Source organism: Peromyscus leucopus, chromosome 2, assembly GCF_004664715.2.
Source record: "Peromyscus leucopus breed LL Stock chromosome 2, UCI_PerLeu_2.1, whole genome shotgun sequence".
Lineage (NCBI taxonomy): Eukaryota > Metazoa > Chordata > Mammalia > Rodentia > Cricetidae > Peromyscus > Peromyscus leucopus.
The window spans coordinates 127,276,234-127,297,403 of NC_051064.1; the positions used below are offsets into that span (position 1 = coordinate 127,276,234).

The following is a 21,170-nucleotide window of genomic DNA, read 5'->3' on the forward strand; positions in this document are numbered from 1 at the left end:
CGTTAGCCACTAGTCCTTATACTCTTTACGTAGTTTCCTTTCTCACATTGTCATAGCTTAGAGTCTGCATCAAGGTAGGCTCTCAGATTGGCTTCTTAGGGATGTGCATTTAAAATTCCCCCATGTAGGGCTGGAGAAGTGGCTCTGGTTAAGTACACTTGCTGCTCTTCCAGAGTACTTGAGTTCAGTTCCCAGCATCCATGTTAGTCAGCTCACAGTCGTCTGTAACTCCTGTTCCAGGAGATTTGGTGTCTCTGGCCTCTTCAGGCAACTGCACTCATGTGCATGTATATACATGCACATGCACACACATACACATAATTTAAAATAATAAAAAATCATCTTGGCTGGAGAGGTGGATTGGTGGTTAAAAGCACTGGCTGCTCTTCCAGAGGTCCTGGTTCAGTTCCCAGCATCTACGTGGCAGCTCATAACTGTCTGTAACTACAGTTCCAGGGGATCCAACACCCTCATGCAGGCATGAATGCAGACAAAACACCAATGCACATAAAATTAAATTTCAAAAAACCTTAAAAAGTGATCAAATCAAATTCCTCCATGCCTTTTCCTGGCTTGGCAGTTTATTTCTTTTTAGCACTGAGTAATATAACTTTGTTTAAGGGTACAGCAGTTTATTTATCCTTTCCCCTTTATTGAAGGACATCTCTGTTGCTTCCAATTTGAGGCAGTTTGCATGGGAGATTTTAGATGTATTTTCAGTTCTCTTGGTAAATGTGTGGTTGCTGGTTTGTGCAGTGGGAATATATTGAATTTTTTCCCCCCTGGTGACACTTTTTTTGTGTAGCCGTGGCTGTCCTAGAACTGACTCTGTAGACCAGGCTGGCCTCGAACTCAGAGATCCGTCTGCCTCTGCCTCCTACCACCACCAAGTTAGAATATGTTGAATTTTGTAAGAAAGTACCAAAAATTTTTTTTGAAGTGTTTTTATTTTTGTTCAACTGTAGCTGAAGGTCCCTACATGGTTGTAGAGGGAAGTAACCTATAGCTTTCTGTGGCTGTTCAGCCAAAGCATGGGGAGTTGTCTTTGTTTTTTCTCGTCTTGTACTGTAGCATTCTCTGTCTCATGTTAAAAGATGAAAAATGACTTAAAGATTGAATGCTTAAAGACTGTGTAGGGTGTGCCAAGAAAGTTCCTGTGATTGCCAAGGGTGTGTATTTTCTCCACAGGGACTAAGTAAATAGACTCTTACCACGTGACCTTACCCCCTGTGCCTATTTATTCATCTAGGATATCCAGATAACTTCCTAACCCCACAGGAGTGCCAGGAAAATGAATACTTGTAAATCATAATATTTAACATTCATATGACTTCTGCCCAAAGCATTTTGCTTAATAATTTAATCTACTCACTATTCCACTGAGACGGATCGTAGTTGGTTCTCTTGCTGATACTGTGAAAAGCCTAAAGTGACAGAGGGACTAGTTCAGGGTACACAACAGGTCAGACAAAGTGGCAGTAATTGTACCATCATTTGACTGTTTGCCTTAAGGTCAACCCTTTGATTCTTCAGTAGCAGTTTAGAACATTAGTGCTTTTGGTGATTTGGGTTTCATCTACCTTCTTAAACTTAGTCACGTGTAATCAAAGCCAGTATGGGTATTAAGCTTTTTATAAACCTGCTTGCTGCTGTTTTTTTAAAAGATTTGTTTTTAAAGATGTGTTTGTGTGTCTGTGTATGAATATGTGCACATGACTTCGTGTGCCTAAGGCGGCCAGTGACATTGGATCTCTCTGGAGCTGGAGCCCTACATAGCAGGTTGTGAGCCTCCTGACATGGATGTCAGGGGCAGTGCGGGCTCTTAACCATTGAGCTATCTCTCCAGTCCTACTGTAGATCTTAAAAGCACTTTTATTTTCCAGTGCCTGATACTATACCCCAAACATCTCACTAAATAGAATCTGTCCCAGTACTAGCTTTGACCAAGGGCTTTGTAATCTCAATGATCTATATACAATTTTTTTTAATGTGTGTATTTTGCCTTCATGTATGTCTGTGCACCATGTTTGTGCAGGTGATCATTATATTTAAGAAGAAATCACAGACATAATGGGTTGCAAGTTGAAGACAGGTTTGTGTACATTATTTTGGTCTGGGTGAAAAGTTAGAGATCTGTTATATAATCTTTGAGGGAGAAATGTGGGTCAAAATAGGTTTCCTCTCACCCAGAAGTACCTGTGCTATACAAGGAGTATGCTACAGCTCCTTGTGTAGAGTGTCCTCTGACTTACCAAGCAGAACTGGAGTAAGAATTCCAGCTTTGGGCACAATAAAATCTTTACCATTAAATGCTGCAGACATTAAATGAATTAAGCTCCTTTTAGAATTGAGATAAGAGTGGAAATTTGCTTCATGCAAATGCAGTGAATCCACATAATCTTCTCTATTAGCAGAAATGTTTGATGTTTTGAACAAATAAATATCCCTTGTAGACAATGCCAAGGCGCTCTACTAAGTACTGACTACCTCTGCCTTGTACTTCTTTGTTCTTCTAGTCCTTATCAGAGTAGATTCTAAAAAAGGGATTTGTACTTTAGTTACTTAGAATTTTATGTTTAAGTATATATGAGTGCGAGCGCATGTGTGTGTAGGTGCCTAGGGAGGCAAGAAGAGGGCGTTGGATTCCCTGAGTTAGAATTACAAGTGGTCATGAGCTGCTTGATATAGGTTCTAGGAAGAGAAGCAAATGCTCTTAACTGCTGAGCCATCCCCTCTAACCCCAGTACTTTATTTTATTCTAGAGAGAGAAATGATAATAGTTTTGTATATTCCTAATATAAAGTCACTATAGTTGGTATATTTACATGGTGACATTGTTTGGCATGTGATACATATTTTGGATTAGCCAGATTTTATGTATATGGAGTTTCATGTCTATGTCTATAGCTTAGATTATTTGACGTTCTCTCTCTCTCTGTGTGTGTGTGTGTGTGTGTGTGTGTGTGTGTGTGTGTGTGTGTGTGTGTACGCGCGCGTATTGCCAGTGGTATCAGATTAAAAGATGTTTATTTACTACAGAGTGTATAATGAGTCCTACATAAACTAGGTTATTAAAATGCAGACAGTTTGGAATTGTGGTTGATAGTCTTTGGACTATTGCTAGTTGTATGTCTTTGAATTAATTCAAAGCTCAATTTCCCTATTTTCAAAATAATAGTACTTCATGGGATTATTAAAAAGATTAAGAGGTAATCATGCAAAGCTTTTTGTATATTATATAGAACATGCAGCAATTTAATAAATGATTTTTTTATGCCTTTATTACTGTTTGGTTAAAGAAGCATTTTAATGGCTATAAGTTACCTTTATAGGGAATTTTATTTGTTGATTTTGTTTTTTTGGTTTTGGTTTTTTGAGACAAGGTTTCTTTGTGTAGCGCAGGCTGTCATGGAACTCACTCTATAGACCAGGCTGGCCTTGAACTCAGAGATCCACCTGCCTCTGCCTCTGCCTCTGAGGTGCTGGGTTAAAGGCATGTGCCACCACCACCTAGCTTATTTGTTGAATTTTAACTGAATTGATTAGTCACTAAAGTGTGGGGGGGGGCAATAGGAATTTGTTAGTATTGATGGAGAATATAGAAATAAACCAACATTGAGCATCTGTTACATATTAAGCTTTGGTCTAGATTTACCCAGTACTTATGATTGCCACAAACTATAAAGGGCTATTTAAGTTCCAATTAATTAATCCCTTCTCTCCATGACATCTGCCACCTTGGCTTGAACCTAGGACCTAATAAAATAGTTTAATTCATTTTATTAGATAAGAAAGTCCAGGAAATTATCTCCTGGATTTTTATTGAGTGAGAAATAAACTTGTATTTCCTAGTTTGGGGTTTTGAATGAGGCTTAGGCAGGCTAAATGTGTGCTCTGTCACTCAAGCTCTTGTATTTGTATGTTTGTGTATGCACATGCATGTGTGCATGCCATGGCACACCTGTGGAGCCCAGAAGAAACTTTGGGAGTCGGGTTCTCTCATCATTTGGGACTCAGGGATTGAATTTAGGGCCTTTAGGCTTGGTAAACAAACCTTTGAGTCATTTTTCATGGCCCCACTGTGGCTTTTTTTTTTATATGATTATCTGATTTCCCTAAAAATCTCTTCTATACACCATCTCCTTGTCACTGGTGTGGGCTGAGGTATGAACCAGCCCATTCTAGTGTCCTTGAGTGATGTGGAGTTTTGTGTTGAAGCTTCAGCAGAATGCTGGCCTCTGTAGTGTGTAATCTTCTAGGCTTTACTTTACTAGTGCTACTGACTGATTAGTGTTTTATAGAACTTTTTCTGAAGTGTTTCATAAACCTTTAGTCTCTGCCCCCTCGTGATTGCTTAGCAAATGAACAGTAGAAATAATGAAGAATATCCATCCTGGCGTACTGGTTTTCAGCCCTTGTTCCATAAGCTGCCCTTAAACATTTACCAGGAAAGATGAATATGATAAAACTCAGCTCAGTTTCACTGTAATTAACTTTACTTTTATCTTTCACATGCAGGAATTGCATGTAAAATTTTAATCCGAGAAAATGGCTTCATCATTCTTTTTCCCCTGTAGTTTAAAGTCTAGTAGTTAAACCTATTGTCGGAGGTTTAGTGCCTCCTCTGCTGTGAGCTGGTTGACGATGCTGAGAGTGTGCAGTTGATTGGGTCGATAGCATGATCTGAAGGTCTGGTGTCGTGGGTGGGGATAGCTCAGCAGTGGAGCACAAACTTAGCAAAGCCCTAGTTCAGTCCTGGTTCCAGGAAATAAAACATAAAGATCTGATGTCAAGACTTGAATATAGTTTTTCAATGAAAGAAAAAGAAACCTGGGAAAGATTTTGGGTATTAGTCACTTCAGAAGTGACCACTGCTTATCTCTGCCCTGGATTTGATGTATTGGCTTTGGGTAATGGGGGCAGGTGCAGTGTGCTCGGATTCTGAAAGAATCCTGTTGCTGTGAGACTGCTGTTCTACACTGGAGTTATTCTCTTTATGCCTTATGTGGTTGGCACAGAGGCCATCATCTGTTTATTGGTATCTTTGGGATCATGTGACCTGGTGAACAGATGGGCCAGGTGAAACCTTGACTTTGCAGGTCTTATCCCCTAAACACAACCATCCATTTGTTACATGTGATTAAACTATCACTAACAAGGGTAATTTCACATGCTTATTGGCAAATGTGGTTAGCAGGATGTGACATGACGAAGCACTGTCTTCCTCCTCTGTGTGCCATCTCCCTTGAGGCCTTATCCTCCCTGCTCGCCCCCACCATGTCCTTGCCCAGGCTTGCCTTCCAGCTCACCTGCTCCAGATGGGCGGCACAGTGGGAGGACACTGGCAAAGGCAGATGTGTTTGTTTTCCGGAGACAAAATGTTGTGCTGCTGCAGATGGCAGTGCCTTGGAGCAAATGGCAGCCTTTGACACTACTGCCACACAGCCCGGGCATCTTGACAGACAGAGCTGGCTGCCTCTTGGTGATGGGGAAATGGGGGGAACAAACAAAATTGAAGATGTTAATCAATTCCTGGACTTTGAGTGCAAGTAGCAGTGTTCTGCTGGGAGGGAAAGTTTTCCTCCCCCTCCCAGATGTCTCAGTCAGCTAGTCAGTGGATTTTCGCTGTGGGCCACGAGGTCTATGTGTTTGTTACTTTACCTCCTAGCATCAATAGGACAGACTAAAAACTAAACAGGCTACATCTAAACAGGTATTCATTTGTACTGCAAAACATATGTATATCCCAGGTCACATCAGTCTCCTAGGATTGGGGATGGCTCATGACTGCCCCAATGGAGATACTCCTGTTCTATTTTTAGCAGCCATTTTGATTATCCAAAGGCCCAGAGACAGGTGTGCCTTGAAGTTGAGGTACCTTAATTAATATGACAACACTGTGCTTATACTGTTTTTCACCAGGGTAAAAATTCTGACAGCTGTCCTTTTAAGTAGTTTGCTTATTCAGTCATTAGGGTTTGACTAAGTCCATTAAGAAGACAAAGAGTGGTTGTTGAATCTTTATACCTACTGGCTCCTAAGGAAAAGAAAATGGCTTCAGAAGATCCTTCTTTGAAGCTACTGGCTTTATCTGAAAACCTTTTTTCCCCTTCTTAAAAAAATTATGTGGTGTTTTTCCCAGCCCCAGTGCTGATAGAGTTAGGATTCTGCAGGTGTAAAGTCCTCCCCCTCCCCTTCCCCATCTCTCCAGGGGGTTGTATGTGAGAAGGTGTTGCTTTCTCACTCAGAGAGCATATATGTGCTACCCTGTTGGATGCCTGCTGTGAGCAGAGAGAACCCCTGTTCTTGTTGTATGGAATAAGCCTATTGGATGGCTGGAATTGTACAATCCCATAATGCTAACTTTTCACCTAAACTGTCTTTCCTAAGCACAATGGAGGTGAAATAATATACGTAATTGGTTTAAGTTTGTGTTATTTTGAAACTTACATCTTTAAAAATTATGTGGTTTCCTATCAAGGTTTGGTTCAAGGCTAGAGCAGCAGGATGCTGCTGTGTTTCTTACACACTTTGAAAGACCAATGCATTCTACCTTTACAATTGCTTTAACTAGTGCCCCAGTTTGGGTAGGCATGGCTGTGGACAAGCCTTAACGCTCAGACAGAAACACACATAAGCCCAGGCATCTTGGTGACCCCTTTTATCTTTGTAGGAACACACAATGTTATAAATTTAAGAACTGGTCCCCCAAACCCTTTTTAAACTCTGACAAAAAATGCATGTGTACAGTGAAGAAGGTTTTGCAGTAGAGGAAGAATTGGCCACTTTATAACGTGGGAAGTGCTTACATGTGTATCTTATATTCATTAAGCTACACATGTATGTTTTATGTATTTTTACATATGCTATTCATAAAAAGGTCTAATTCATAAAAAGACAAAGGCTAAAAGAGCAAGGAAGCATAATATTTTTAAGTTAAAAATGAGAAAGCAGTGTAAATAAATATAATTCACAGGACTGGAAAGAAGAAAAGGGAGGGGAAGGTTATGATTTCTTTGTGCTAATTGCGTGGTGTTTTCATTTCTTAGGGAGCTGAAGGCCAAACTTAGGGCCTTGTGCTTGCCAGGCAGATTCTCACCACTGAGCTAAATCCCAACCCAAGTATAGTAACCTGAATAACTGAAATGTCCTACCAGAATCATGCCCATCCCTTTCTGAAGCCTTTAATAGGGGTGGCTTAGAGCCAAGGTGTTCTTTAATTACCGATAGTTATTCACGCTACAGCTCTCCAACCTGCACTGGCTTGGGGGCTAAGGAAGCAGGTGCAAGTGCAGTGTGTCCCTTCAGATAGGAAAACGAAGAAGTAGAAACTCAGTTGTACTGCAGAGCGGAAGTGCTAGGGCATGTGTGTGTCTGGGAACAGACTTAACCTGTGCTTTGAGAGACAAGAGATGCAACAAAAGGGAAAACTGGAAACAGACCATTTGTGTGAGAGCATGTTAGTGTTCACAGATGTTCAGGGCAGCAACAGATAGTTCTCTGATCCACTTATTCCTCATTTTATCTGTTTTGAGTGATAGGGTACAGTATAAAAATTAGGGTATTATTGATTTTTTTAAATGTAAATAGATGACATATTATATTGTATATAAGATCTATAGTTTGGTAAATAAGGCTGAGAGTTTTAAAGATTTTGTTGTTGTTCTTTTTCAAGACAGGGGTTCTTTGTGTAACAGCCCTGGGTGTCCTGGAACTCACTCTAGACCAGGCTGTCCTAGAACTCAGAGATCTGCTTGCCTCTGCCTCCCAAGTGCTGAGGTTAAAGGCATGCACCACCACTGCCCAGCTAGAGGGATCTTAAGAGATTGGAACATGAGAGGTGGTCCATGTTATCATAAAAGCAGTGGGCCAGGTCTAGCAGGATGGCTCAATGGTTAATGAGGACACAGGTTTCAGCACCTATATCACAGCTCACAACCATCTGTAACTCCAGTTCCAGTGGATTCAACTCCCTCTTCTGGCCTCCTTGGGCACCAGGAATGCATCTGGTATACATGCATACATGCCATGGAGACGAATATTCTGTACACACAAAATAAAAATAAATAAATCCTGAAAACAAAACAAAACCAAAAATCAGTGGTCTTTCTGAAAACCTTTTGGCTAAAGAGGAGGTTTACACAATCAGATCAGATTTTGTTAGATCATTGTCTGCTCTTTGGTGGAGTATTTGAGGAAAGAATTGAGGGAATGGGGAAACTTTAGAGCTCACATAGCCACTGTGGCTGTAGGAATAACTTACATTGGATATGAGGTGTTAATAAGGAATGCTGTTCTCACAGAAGGGTTCCTAAATATTCTATTTTTCCTTGAGAATTCATTGTTACTCTGTATGTACACTATTGATATCTAAAACATCTACAATTGTATATATTCTAAATATTCCCTCCCAGAAGACCATAGTGTCTATTAACTTGGAGATGAATCTGTTAATGTATTCAGCATTCCTAGTTATTCATGGACATGCTCAGTGTAGACATTTAATATGTAACCTGAGTTATGTGTGTTGATAGCAAAGTATGGCTTCTGCATGAGTTTTAGGAACTCACTTGAATGCACATGGAACCCTACCTTTGTCTTAGAAACTACCAGCTCAAGAGAAAGGATCTAAGTGGCCTGGTTGCAAATGTAGTGTTGATTTTGCCATTGCAGGGTCAGCAATTTTATTTTGATGTTATTTGGAAGAAAGCAGTATTTTTGATTAGCAAGTAAAATTAATGTAGAAAACAAATACTGTGTTAACTAGTTGGTATAATAAGGCATCTGTGCCATGTTGCATTTCAACTCATTAAATTTCTCAACTTCTAATTACAGTAAGGTTACAGCTTTTAACAGAATCAACCAAACTTGAGCTTAGCAGTGGCTTTAGAGAAATAAAGTTAAGGGGCTGGGGAGATGGCTCAGTGGTTAAGAACACTGTTCTTCCAGGGAACCCAGGTTCAATTTCCAGCACCCACATGGCAGCTCACAACTGTCTGTAACTCCAGTTCCAGGGGATCCAACACCCTCATATGGACATACATACAGGCAAAAAGGAAGGAGGGAAGAAAAGAGAAAGAGAAAGAAAATTAATAGCATTTTGGCATTTTTGTGGGATGGACTTAAACATTGAAATGACTTGCTACTTCTTTTTTCCCCCTCCCTTTGGCTCCTACAATTCAGATTGGTTTAGTACTTGCTATTTACTCTTAGGAACTCTAACACAGGTAAGCACTGTGATTCATCATGACTGTTAGACAAGTGGGTTGAGCATTTGAGGCTCTAAGTGGAGCAATATACTTTCAAAGAAAATGACCTTAGGCAGTGAGAAGAAATAGCACAAATACGGTTGGATGGTTGGACATGGCTCATTTAGGGTTCTGAACATCCAGTGGTTATTTCATTTCTTTCGTTCTCAGTATAGCATGAACATTTATAGACATTACTTGTTACTAGAGAGTAAATCTAGGGCCTCATACATCTAGGGAAGTTTTGAATCACTGAGCTACATCCCTAGCAAATATTTAGTGATTATGTCTTCTTGGTTTGAGGCTTTTGTGTTTTATTTTGTCTTTCAAAACAGGATTTCTCTGTGTAGCCCTGGCTGTCCTGGAACTCACTCCGTAGACCAGGCTAGCCTTGAACTCAGAGATCCACCTGCCTCTGCCTCCTGAGTGCTAGGACTGAAGGTAGGCGTACACCACCTCCACCTGGCTGATGAGTTTTAAGATGTTATTTTTTTATTATTTGTTTTATGTGTGTGAGTGCTTGATCTATATATATTATGTATGTGTGCCACATGCATACCTGATCCCAGTGGAGGTCAGAAGTGGGTGTCAGATCCCATGTAACTGGAATTACAGATGATTGTGAACCGCTGTGTGGGTGCTGAGAATTGAACGTGGGTCTTCTGCAAGAACAAGTGTTCTTAACCACTGTGTCATCATCTCTCCAGCCCAAAATTTATTTTATTTTAAATGGTTTTTAGACTTACTATTTTATTTAATGTGTATGAGTGTTTTGCCTGCATGTGTATCTGTACACCATGTGTGCCTGGTTCCTGAAGAGGTCAGAAGAGGCCTCCCCTGGATCCCCTGGATCCCCTGGAACTGAAGTTATGGACAGTTGTGAGCCACCAGGTGCATTTTGAGAATCAAACCCAAACCCTCTGCAAGAGCAACAACTACTCTTAACCACTGAGCCATCTCCAGTCAAAATTTATAATTTTTAGTTATATGGGGGCAGGTACAGGGGGAGTACAAGTACCCTTGGAGGCCAGAGATATAGGATCCCCTGGAGTTACAAGCAGTTTTTTTTTTTTTTTTTTTTTTTTTTGGTTTTTCAAGACAGGGTTTCTCTGCGTAGCTTTGCGCCTTTCCTGGAGCTCACTTGGTAGCCCAGACTGGCCTCGAACTCACAGAGATCCGCCTGGCTCTGCCTGCCGAGTGCTAGGATTAAAGGTGTGCGCCACCACCGCCCGGCCATAAGCAGTTTTAAGTAGTTATGGGTGCTGGGAACTGACCTCGTGTCCTCTGCTTTTTTTTTTTTTTTTTTTTTTTTTTTTTTGAGAAAGGGTCCCTATGTAGCCCTGATTTTGTATCTGCCTCCTGAGATCTGGGATTACTGGGATTAAAGGTCATGTGCCACATTTGTGTACATGTGGATAGAGGCCTGAAGACATTGCATTTCTTCTTCAGTGCTGTTTGTCTTGTTTTGTTTTTAAAGATAGGATCTTACTCACTTGAACTTAGCAGATTCAGCTAACCTGACTGGCCATCAAGTCCTAAGATCCTCCTGTCTCTGCCTCCCTAGCAGCAAGATTATAGATGCATGCTGCCATGCCTGGCCTTTTTATGCGTGCTGGAGATGGAATTTGACTGCACCACCTCCCCAGCTGTTGGTTTTAATTTTTGAAATAAAGTCAGAGTATAGTCAAGGCTGGGAATTTGGAATCCTCCTGCAGAGGCCTCCTGAGTGATGCTACAGTGGAAAAGTTTATTTATGAAATGTAGAGTTTCTATCTGTCCACAGGACTGAGGATGAAGAAGGACACTGCCTTCACACTCCAACTCTCTACCTTCCTCCAGCCAGTTGATAACAGGAGCTCGACTTTCCTAAGTTCTTTCTTGTGTCTGAGTCTCTGCTAATATTCTCCCCAGAATATGCCTGTGTGCCCCATGGCTGGCTCTTCACTGCTAGTTAAACTCAGTTTAGCAATTTATCAGAGAAATTCTCTCTGCACCCTTTACCCATTCCCTCACATGAATGTCGCTCTCAACTTCTTTGTGCTGTCATAGCAACCTACATATACTTCTCCATGTCCCATTGTGGCTGTTTCCTTCACTCTCTTCCACATGTGCGAATGTGTAGGTGTTGGTGTGAGTAAACCCTCCTCACTGGCTGCCTCTTCTCAGTCTTACTGACTTTGACCGTACCCTGACTTCTCTTTCCAGCACTACTTTCCCTTTTAAGGAAAGTCTTAACTCTTGCATTTTCTGTTCCTCTTGTTGCTCAGTCTCACCAGTTGACCTTCTAAATATACCTCACATTCCACACCTACACCATCCCCTTCTGCCACAGTTTAACCCTCACTGTCTTCCATCTGAACTATTCATCATACTGTTAACACATATTAATAACTGTTCTAAAATGGTAAGTTTTCACCATCTCCTCTGCTTGCATACTGCTCACATTCCTCCTTTCTTTTAAGAAAGGATCTTACAAAGCTTAGACTGGCCATAAATGCAATGTTTTTGAAGGTGCCTTTAATTTCAACACACACACACACACACACACACACACACACACACACACACACACACACACACACACACACACCCTGCCTGCCCACCAGCTTCCATCTCCCAAGTGCTGGGATTACAGGCGTGTGCCCGCACACCTGGTTTAGCCTGAGCTAGGGATCAGGTGAGGCTGGTTGAGTATATGCCAATTTCCTAATTATCCTGTCTTGTAATTCTAGGGAACTTTTACAGGATTTGATTAAAGATTTTTATAAACTGTTTCTATGCTTAAATAGAAGAGATTGAATCTATGCATGGTTTTGTTTTTTGTTTTTTAGTGTTTTGAGACAGGGTTTTTATGTGTAGTTTTGGTGCCTGTCCTGGATCTCACTCTGTAGACCAGGTTGGCCTCGAACTCACAGAGATCCACCTGGTTTTGCCTGCTGGGATTAAAGGTGTGCGCCACCACCAGCAGGCCATGTTGTTTTGTTTTTTTGAGACAGGGTTTCTCTGTGTAGCCCTGGCTGTCCTGGAACTCATCCAGGCTGGCCTTGAACTTGGGATAGCCACCTGCCTCTGCCTCCCAAGTGCTGCGATTAAAGTTGTGCGCTCCTACCTCCCGGCCGTACATGGTTTTCTTAAAAAGGAGTATTTTTGTCTAGGTGTGGTGGCTCATGCCTGAAATCTCAGTACTTGGAGGGCTGAGACAGGAGAATTGCCATGAGTTCAAGGCAAACATGGGTTACTTAGTGAGACCTTTGTCTTATGGAAATGATTCTGTATCACTTAGGAATAGAGACCATAATATTTTAGATCAAGTAAATGTATTTAATCACAATAATTGGAAATTACTAATTTTAAAATATTTGAGATGAATTTTATTTTAAATGTGAAAATCTGTAATTAGGGCCAGCAGGTAGAGACACTTGCTGCCATACCCGATTTTGGTTTCTGGAACCCAAATGGTAGTAAGAGAGAACTAGATTCCTGCAGGTGTCCATGTATACACTCTAGCACTCATGAACACACAAATATTTTTTAATCTGTTATTAAAGTAGTAGAATTAGAATTCTAAAATTATACTCTGAAACCATCCAAAGGTAGTAAATTCTGTTGGTTGTTGAAAACAAGTTCCTGAGTCAATTCAGAGCATTAGTGTGGGAGAAGAATTGATCAGTTTACTTAGTAATAAAGATGCAAATGGATATTGACAGAGCAGTTAGGGGATTGGTGTCACAATTATTTATTGAATAACTCCTATAGATACTTGGTAGCTTTAGACCTTACAGAAGAATTACAGCTGTAACATTAAACCTGCTCTCTTAAGGCCTAAAATATTATTAATCACAATTGGATATGGTAAGTGAAATACAGAACAATAGGTACTAGTATAAAAAAGTAAGGGATGTTTGTGTGTGAAATTCACAGCTGTTTATTGAACCATACATTTACACTAATTTTCATTTTTGTGGAGGCAGAATGGTTTCCTGAGAAAGCACACCAGACTTGTAGTTGGGAAGCCTGAATTCTGGTCCTGAGTCTGATGCTAAGAATCCATGTGGATCACAGTCTTCTCTTTGAACAATGGGCCCATGTGTAAAGGGAATGCTGGGTAAGCTCATTGAGCTCATAGATTCTCCAAACATACAAACTGCATTTTTATGAGATGTCTTGGGATAAAAGATAGAACCTTGGCAGTCTGCTGGACTAAGAACCTTGGCAGTCTGCTGGACTAAGAACCTTGGCAGTCTGCTGGACTAAGAGGAACAGGCTTGGGGCAGAGGAATAGATAAGTGCTAAAGCATGTGTTTAGTATGCACAGGGTCCTGGGTTTGATTCCCACCCACCCCCAAAAGTGGCCACAGTTTTCTTTTCAAGATATATTGTCTGTTTAATGTGTTTAGAAATCCATTGATAAAAATGCTCACCTCATTTATCTCTGGTAATTTAGTATCTACTTCCATATTACTGACCCACCAGGCGTGGAAGTATGCTTCCCACACTGCATAGGATTCCAAGGTGCAACAATGCCCCAAAGAAACTGCACTTTTCTTCAAGGCCCCTCAGTCCTAGTGATGTCGTCCCATTCAATTAGAGGTGGCAGAGGCTGGCCTGGCTCCAAAAGAAGACTGTCAATTCCTTTCCCTTTCTGTGTCCACGCTCGGCAGGATGCTTCCTCACGCCCACCTCTCTCCCCCTTGCTGTGACTTTGGCTTCCGCCAGATGTCACACCGCTGCTTGTCACCGCCCAGCCTCTCATCATCGCTGATTTTGTTGTTTCGGTGTATTTGTAACAACTGTTCTCTTGAGCTGTAAAATTTATGGAATTTCACGCACTTCTTAAACACCACAGTGTTCCTTTTTCATAGTAAGGAAACAGTCGAGGAATTGTATGCACAAAAGTTAGATTTAAGCAAAGTTTCTGTGTGTGTTGTATGCTCCCCATTCCCAAATGTACAGGTCACAAGTGGAACTGAGCCTAGTTCTGTGGCTCTCAGGGGCACAGAGATAAGTTAATGCATCTTGATCTCAGGAAGAAGTACATAAGAGATATACTTTATGGGTAATACCCCAGTTAATGTTATCCCTTTGGTAACCATAAAAAGGTAGATAATTTTATTCTCTGTGACAGCTTCTCCTTGATCTTTGTATTATCTCGTCAAATCTGTTAATACAGTTAGAGCCTAAAAATGAGTAGGTGAAAGTAGCTAGGTTTTGATATTACTGTGCATTGGGCATTGCACTGAGTCCTTCACATGTATTTATTTAAACCCCAGGAAATCTTAAGTGGCTTGGAACTCTTCACTTAGTAAATAAGCTTAATGTGTACTTTTTTTTGTTTTTGGTTTTTTCGAGACAGGGTTTCTCTGTGTAGCTTTGTGCCTTTCCTGGAACTTGCTGTGTAGACCAGGCTGGCCTCGAACTCACAGAGATCCGCCTGCCTCTGCCTCCCAAGTGCTGGGATTAAAGGCGTGCGCCACCACCGCCCGGCTTAATGTGTACTTTTTAAGAGAGGGAAAATATATCTGTCTGACCCCTCACACACTAATAAGAGACAATTTTTTAACTTGGCATTAGGACACATGTCTATGATCCCAATACTAGAGATATGAGACAGAATGTTTACAGCAAATTCAAGGCCAGTTTAATCCACATAGTGAGTTCCAGGCCAGGCAGGGCTGTATAAAAACCATGTTTCCACCTGCCTCCCAAAAAGAGAAAGGCAAAATTTTACAATACCTTATTCTAGAGGCTAAAAGTTATTTTTAAGTCGCTGGTTGGTTTATTTGAAATTTTTTTTCTTTGTATGTCATACACACATCTAAGCATGTTGGTGTTCGTAAACCACTGGTGTTGATCGTTAGGCTGTTGTTAGGGAGTAAGTGCCTTATTACATGCTGAGTTCTTGGACAGTCGAATATTTGTGTTGGTTGAAACATACATACATAGTATTCAGTCTCAGCCTTTGCTGTAGAAGACGTCTTGGCATCTAACAGGTCTCCACTGCAGATCTCCTAACCTTGTCTTACTCTTTGCTAGAATGGAGGTTACTTTGTGAAGGACAGGATTCTTGGCCTGTCATCGGTGTTTGTACTACCCAGTAGTTAGGCGGATTCTTGCATTTAGTTTAGTATGTGATACTGTGCATAGGAAATATGGGAAGCAATGAAAAAGTACATAGGCCAGAAAGTGATGCTTAATGCTTAGGATAGCTACATCTGCAAGAGGCAGTATGACAATACTAAATATGTGTTGACTTAGTTTCCAAATGTGGGTCTATATTTTTTCTGAGGGACCTAGGGTAGACTGACCTTGAAGTCAAATAATACTTTTACGTGTCTAATACGATTGCTTTCAACCATGCAAGTCTGTTAATCTTTGGGCATGGGTAAAGAATCCTAGGAAGGAGACACTAGGAAACTTCCCCACCCTCTTTTTTTTGTTTGTTTGTTTGTTTTGTTTTGTTTTTTGAGATAGGGTTTCTCTGTGTAGCCTAGCTGTCCTAGAACTCTGTAGGCCAGGCTGGCCTCATACTCAGAGATCCGCTTGCTACTGCCTCCTGGGTACTGGGATTAAAGGCATGCAGCATTATACCCAGCTGATACTAGGAAACTTTTCATTTACTACTTGCTCCCATGTTCCAGACAGTGTGCTAGCTACTTGTAATAAACATCCCTCTGTATCCTCTTACATAAACATCCCTCTGTGTCCTTTTATAAAGACATATACCTATAAGGAATTTGCCTTGTGTCAGGAGTAGTTGGACTTCCAATTTCTTATACTTATTTCATAGATTGTTTTAAAAACAATCACTTATGAAGCCTATATTGTATTTCATCTATTTACCATGCATGTGCATTATTTCTGCCCCCTCACTATAGCCTTTTTGTACTTGGCATTATCCCATATTTCAGTTGAGAATTCTAAAATTAAAACAGGTTAAGTACTTTTTCTAAAGTAACACATATGCTAATAGAATCAGAATTCAAGCTCAGGTCCAGCCCTTTGTTCCATGGCCTGTTTCTTCCTGAATTGTTTGTCTGTGGTATTAGTTCCCTTTTGATTTGGGACTTAATGTCTAACTTGCATTTTAAACTGTTTTCTCCTTAGCAGCTTGTGTCTGGAGGGAGGTTGAAAAGAGAAGCAACAAATCCACTTTTTTATGGAGATGTAGGCATTTAATTTAAACTTGAACCACTTCTCAGAAATGGGGCCTGTTGGGGCTAGAGAGATGGCTCGGTAGTTAAGAGCATTTACTGTTTTTCCAGAGGGCCTGGTTCAACTCCCAGCACCACATGGCAACTCGCACTGTCCATAACTCCAGTTCCAGTGGATCCAATACCTCCTCTGACCTCTGGGGACTCCTATACACACATGGTGCACGTACATACACTCAGGCACACATGTATATACTTAAAATAAATATTCTTTAAAAGAAAGAAGTAGGGCCTATCACATCCTTGCCTGGGTTTAGTAGTTGTCTTAATATTTTCTTGTAATTTTAAACATTAACCACATACATGTTAAAATGTTCGAGATGTTCTCTCGTATGATTATTAGTGTTCACTCATTTAACAAATGTTTATTGAATATACGGTGTATACCTGTACATCATTGAAGAAAACAGACATACTCCTGCCTTCATAGAGTTTATAATATATAAAGTATTTGTGAATAGGTGAATTATATCTTCTATATACTGTTTCCCCCAATCACAGCACAAGAAGTCACAGTTGTGTAAGCTGTTAGAATAGAACAGAATTGTAGGAACCTATGCTATTAACTTTCCTTGTAGAACTGCTTAGAATAGCACAAAAAATGAATTGATCTAATTCCAGCAAACAATGACAGCATTCAAAAATTTATGTGAAACTTAAAGACAAAACAAACAAAACCCAGCGTAAGTCAAAGGTCTTTGATGGAGCATTGTCAGAATTTCTGAAACTGCAAGTTGTTACACAGATGTATTGACTTAATTAGTCTAGATAACACCACTTATTTATGCTTAAGCATCTCACACATGCAAAAGTTGGTAATTCGAAGTCACACAATATTTGTGAGTTATCTTCTATATCACGAGTTGTGGTTTCTGACTACCAACTTCACTGAGTGTATATGAGATGCTTAAGCATAAATAAATTATATTATGTAGATCAAGTAAGCACCACAGTTGCTTCTGGACTTGTGTTTACATGGGGTATTGTGTAAAGTCTTCTAATAATGGCTGTTGAGTGATGTGAATTGTTCTGAAACATGATTTAATCTCGTACTATGGGAAGAGCTTCATTAAATAGAACATACCTGGAATCTGCTGCTTGAGCCCTCTTTGAGAGTCTGCATGGATTCCTAATGCACCATGCAACTTGGCAAGATCGTTTTGGTTAACCATGCAGTGGGTGTTTTGGAAGGACTTAGAAAAAAGATTAAACTTACTTTGTGATGGGTAAGAAACTGTATCATGAATTCTCTTATGGGAGAATGTTCATTAAGGATACTAGGCTAGTCTTTTTCTCCTCCTCCCTAATCCTCCTGATTTTAACTATAAGAACATCATGAGATTTAGCCAGCGATGGTGTTGCACACTGTGGGAGGACAGAGGCAGGTGGATCTCTATGAGTTTGAGGCCACCATGGTCTACAGAGGGAGTTCCAGGACAGCCAGGGTTACACAGAGAAACCCGTCTCAAAAAACAAACAAAAGCATCACAATATTCTATGTCTTGTCAGATTTTGCAGTACTGTTTTCACACTTTAAAAAATTCTGTTAACTGTATATATATATATTTATCTTTAGCTAATTTAAGCAGAGCTTTTGTTGTTTAAAGAGTGATTTATTAAAATGTTAGACTGTAGCTAGCACACTAGAAATTTAGATCATTTAGGGCTTTTCCTATATATTTTTCTCTTGCCTTAGAAGATAGACAGGGGTAACAGAGCCAGATGGATCTCTGTGAGTTCAAGGCCAACCTGGTCTACAGAATGAGTTCCAGGAAAGGCACCAAAACAATACAGAGAAACCTTGTCTCGAAAAAAACAAAAAACAAAAAAACAAGAAAGAAAATGAGTTCAGGGCCCACTGAGGTGGATCAGCTGGTAAAAGCCTCTGTTCCCATGACCCACATGGTGAGAGAATCACTGTTGCAGAGTTGTCTTCTGAAGCCACATATGTGCCATGGCATGTGCATGCAGGCAGATACACGTGCACGCGCGCACACATACACATTCGTAAGCATAATAAAAGAAAACAGACACTCAAAGCATTTAACATTTAAGCCTCTTGCCTATGATTGGGCTCACTGAAAAGGTAGTACCAAGCACAGTTCCAGAGTACAGCACACTTCATTGGAAATTGATAGGCCAGCCATTGTTTTCCCAGAAGTCCTGACTACTGATGGCTAATTCTTATTCCTGTGAGCTGTCTACTGTTTTACTCCAAGGATAGGTACCTGTTTGGAGGTTGGAGCTCCTATAATTTTCAAGGGACGTTAGAACTCTTCCTGCTCAGTAGCACAGCTGGGTTAGCAGGATTCCAATAGGTATATTCGTGTGCTCTAACATGAGTTTCTTCAAGCTACCAAATGCCTGCATTGGTTAGTATGCAAAGAATATGCAGTGTCTGTGGTGATGTATTGTGTACCTTAATACAATTTACCTGAAGATTAGAGAACAAAAGCCATTAGATTAAACATAGAGGCCAGGCAATGGTGACACACCCCTTTAATCCTAGCACTCGGGAGGCAGAGATCCTCTTGGATCTCTATGAGTTCAAAGCCACCCTGGACTACGTGAGATTAACTCGGTCTAGGAGAGAAAACAGGGCCAGGCAGTGGTGGCACACACGCCATTAATCCCAGGCAGTGATGGCTGGGCAGAGAAGGTCTATAAGGCCTGAGGAGACAGGGACTAAAGGCTTTTTTTCCGGCTGAAGCCCTTTCAGCCGGAGCTTTTCAGGCTGAGGAGTCCTGGAGGTGAGGGTGGCAGTGGCTTGTTCCTTTGTCTCTCTGACCTCTCAGCCTTTACCCTGATACCTGGCTCCGGTTTTTTTATTAAAAGACCTATTAGAATTCCTGTTGTAAGTGTCTCTTTTGAAGCCATTGGCTGTTCCAACTTCATATTCCATGGTAAGATGTCTCATTTAATTGAACATAAGCGTACATGAAGGGATAGGCGCAAACCACAGGCAAGGCTTACGTGCTGCCCACTGAAGCAGATACAAGAAACATAAGAATAAACAAAAAGCCCACAAATGGGATCCCCAGCACTGGTGCCTGGGGCATAGGCAGACTCAAGTTAACATGGCAAACGCCCCCGCCGATATGGAAAAGTAATTATCCGTTTGGAAATGAGCAGCAGTGCAGAGGAGTCAGGGGTCACTGTAGTAATTTGTGGTGTTAGACTTCAGATAATATGAAGAACAAATATTTACAAAATGCAAGTTACAGCCAACTTTTTATTTGTGTCATCGATGACAAGTAGGTTTTTATCCATCTCATCTCTTTGGTTTTTCGAGACAGGGTTCTCTGTGTAGTTCTGGAGCCTGTCCTGGAGGCACCACTGCCCGGCTCGGCTCTGATACTGTTTCTTCTTTCAATTCACAAATGGAGGCAAGGCCTGATGTTTCCTTGAGGGAAGGCCCAGAGACTTTATCCATCTTCAAGGAGTCTTGTTCTATTAGGGAAGGGGTGGGCTGGTGGGATGGCTCACTGGGAAAAGCTGCATGCCCTCAAGCCTGATGACCTGAGTTCAGTCTCAGAACCCACATGGTGGAGGGAGAAAGCCAACCCCCCAGAGCTGTCCTCTGACCTCCACAGATGCACAAACATGAGAAGTAAATGGAGTTTTCCAAAAAGAGAAGGGAAATGTAGGACATGCATACACACATACAATAAATAAATGTAGTTTAAAAAGAAAACATTAGCAATTCATTTAGCTTTTCAGTTCTGGGGCAGCTTTTTGTCATCATGGTCTGCTCTTACTTTTTTTTTCTTGAGTTGAAAAGTACTGATTGCCTGGTGGTGGTGGCACATGCCTTTAATACCAGCCCTGGAGTGAGGCGGGGGAAGGCAGAGGCAGGCGGATCTTTGTGAGTTTGAGGCCAGCCTGGTCTACAGAGTGAGTTCCAGTACAGCCAGGGCTGCAAAGAAACCCTGTCTTGGAAAACCAAGAGAAAAGTGTAGTGATTTTTTTTTTTTTTTTTTTTTTTTGGTTTTTCGAGACAGGGTTTCTCTGTGTAGCTTTGTGCCTTTCCTGGAGCTCACTTGGTAGCCCAGGCTGGCCTCGAACTCACAGAGATCCGCCTGGCTCTGCCTCCCAAGTGCTGGGATTAAAGGCGTGCGCCACCACCGCCCGGCTGAGAAAAGTGTAGTGATTTTAATTTAAATATTTGTTATACCTCTATCCTTCCTTTCTTCCCTCATGGTAATTATAGAGCATATAGTTTATTGTTTGATATTAGGCTAATATCTAGCCTGAACTAGTTTTGGGGTAGGATTTCTGGGATGTGTCAGGTATTTGGGGTTTTTGTTGTTGTTGAGACATGACTCATTGTGTTGCCCAGGCTGGCCCCGTCCTAACCTCCAGGGCTTTTTAGTTTGCTTATTTTGTTTTTGGGGTTTTGTTTGTTTGTTTTTAATATTTGTTTTCATTTCATTCATGTGCATTGTTGTTTTTACCTGCATGTATGTCTGTATGAGGGTGTTGGATCCTCTGGAACTGAGCTGCCTGCCATGTGGGTGCTGAGAATTGAAGAACAGCCAGTGCTTTTTTTTTTTTTTTTTTTTTTGAGACAGACTTTCTTGTTCCTGTTCTGGATCTCGCTCTGTAGACCAGGCTGGCCTCGAACTCACAGAGATCCGCCTGCCTCTGCTGGGATTAAAGGCGTGCGCCACCACCCACTGAGCCATCTCTCCAGCCCTAGTTTCCTTATTTT

General features: G+C 41.1%; 1 protein-coding gene across 2 annotated transcripts in view; it reads left to right on the forward strand.

Moving 5' to 3' along the window:
• Positions 1-21,170, forward strand: part of Psmb2 (proteasome 20S subunit beta 2) — a 36,618-nt gene that overhangs the window by 10,713 nt on the left and 4,735 nt on the right. The window contains exon 1 of one of the 2 annotated variants that reach the window (XM_028885418.1): positions 3,989-3,993. The exons of the other annotated variant lie outside the window; for it this stretch is intronic. The gene's annotated coding sequence lies outside the window, so the exon portion shown is untranslated. Of the gene's footprint in view, positions 1-3,988; positions 3,994-21,170 lie in introns of those variants that run through there. 2 annotated transcript variants of the gene reach the window in all.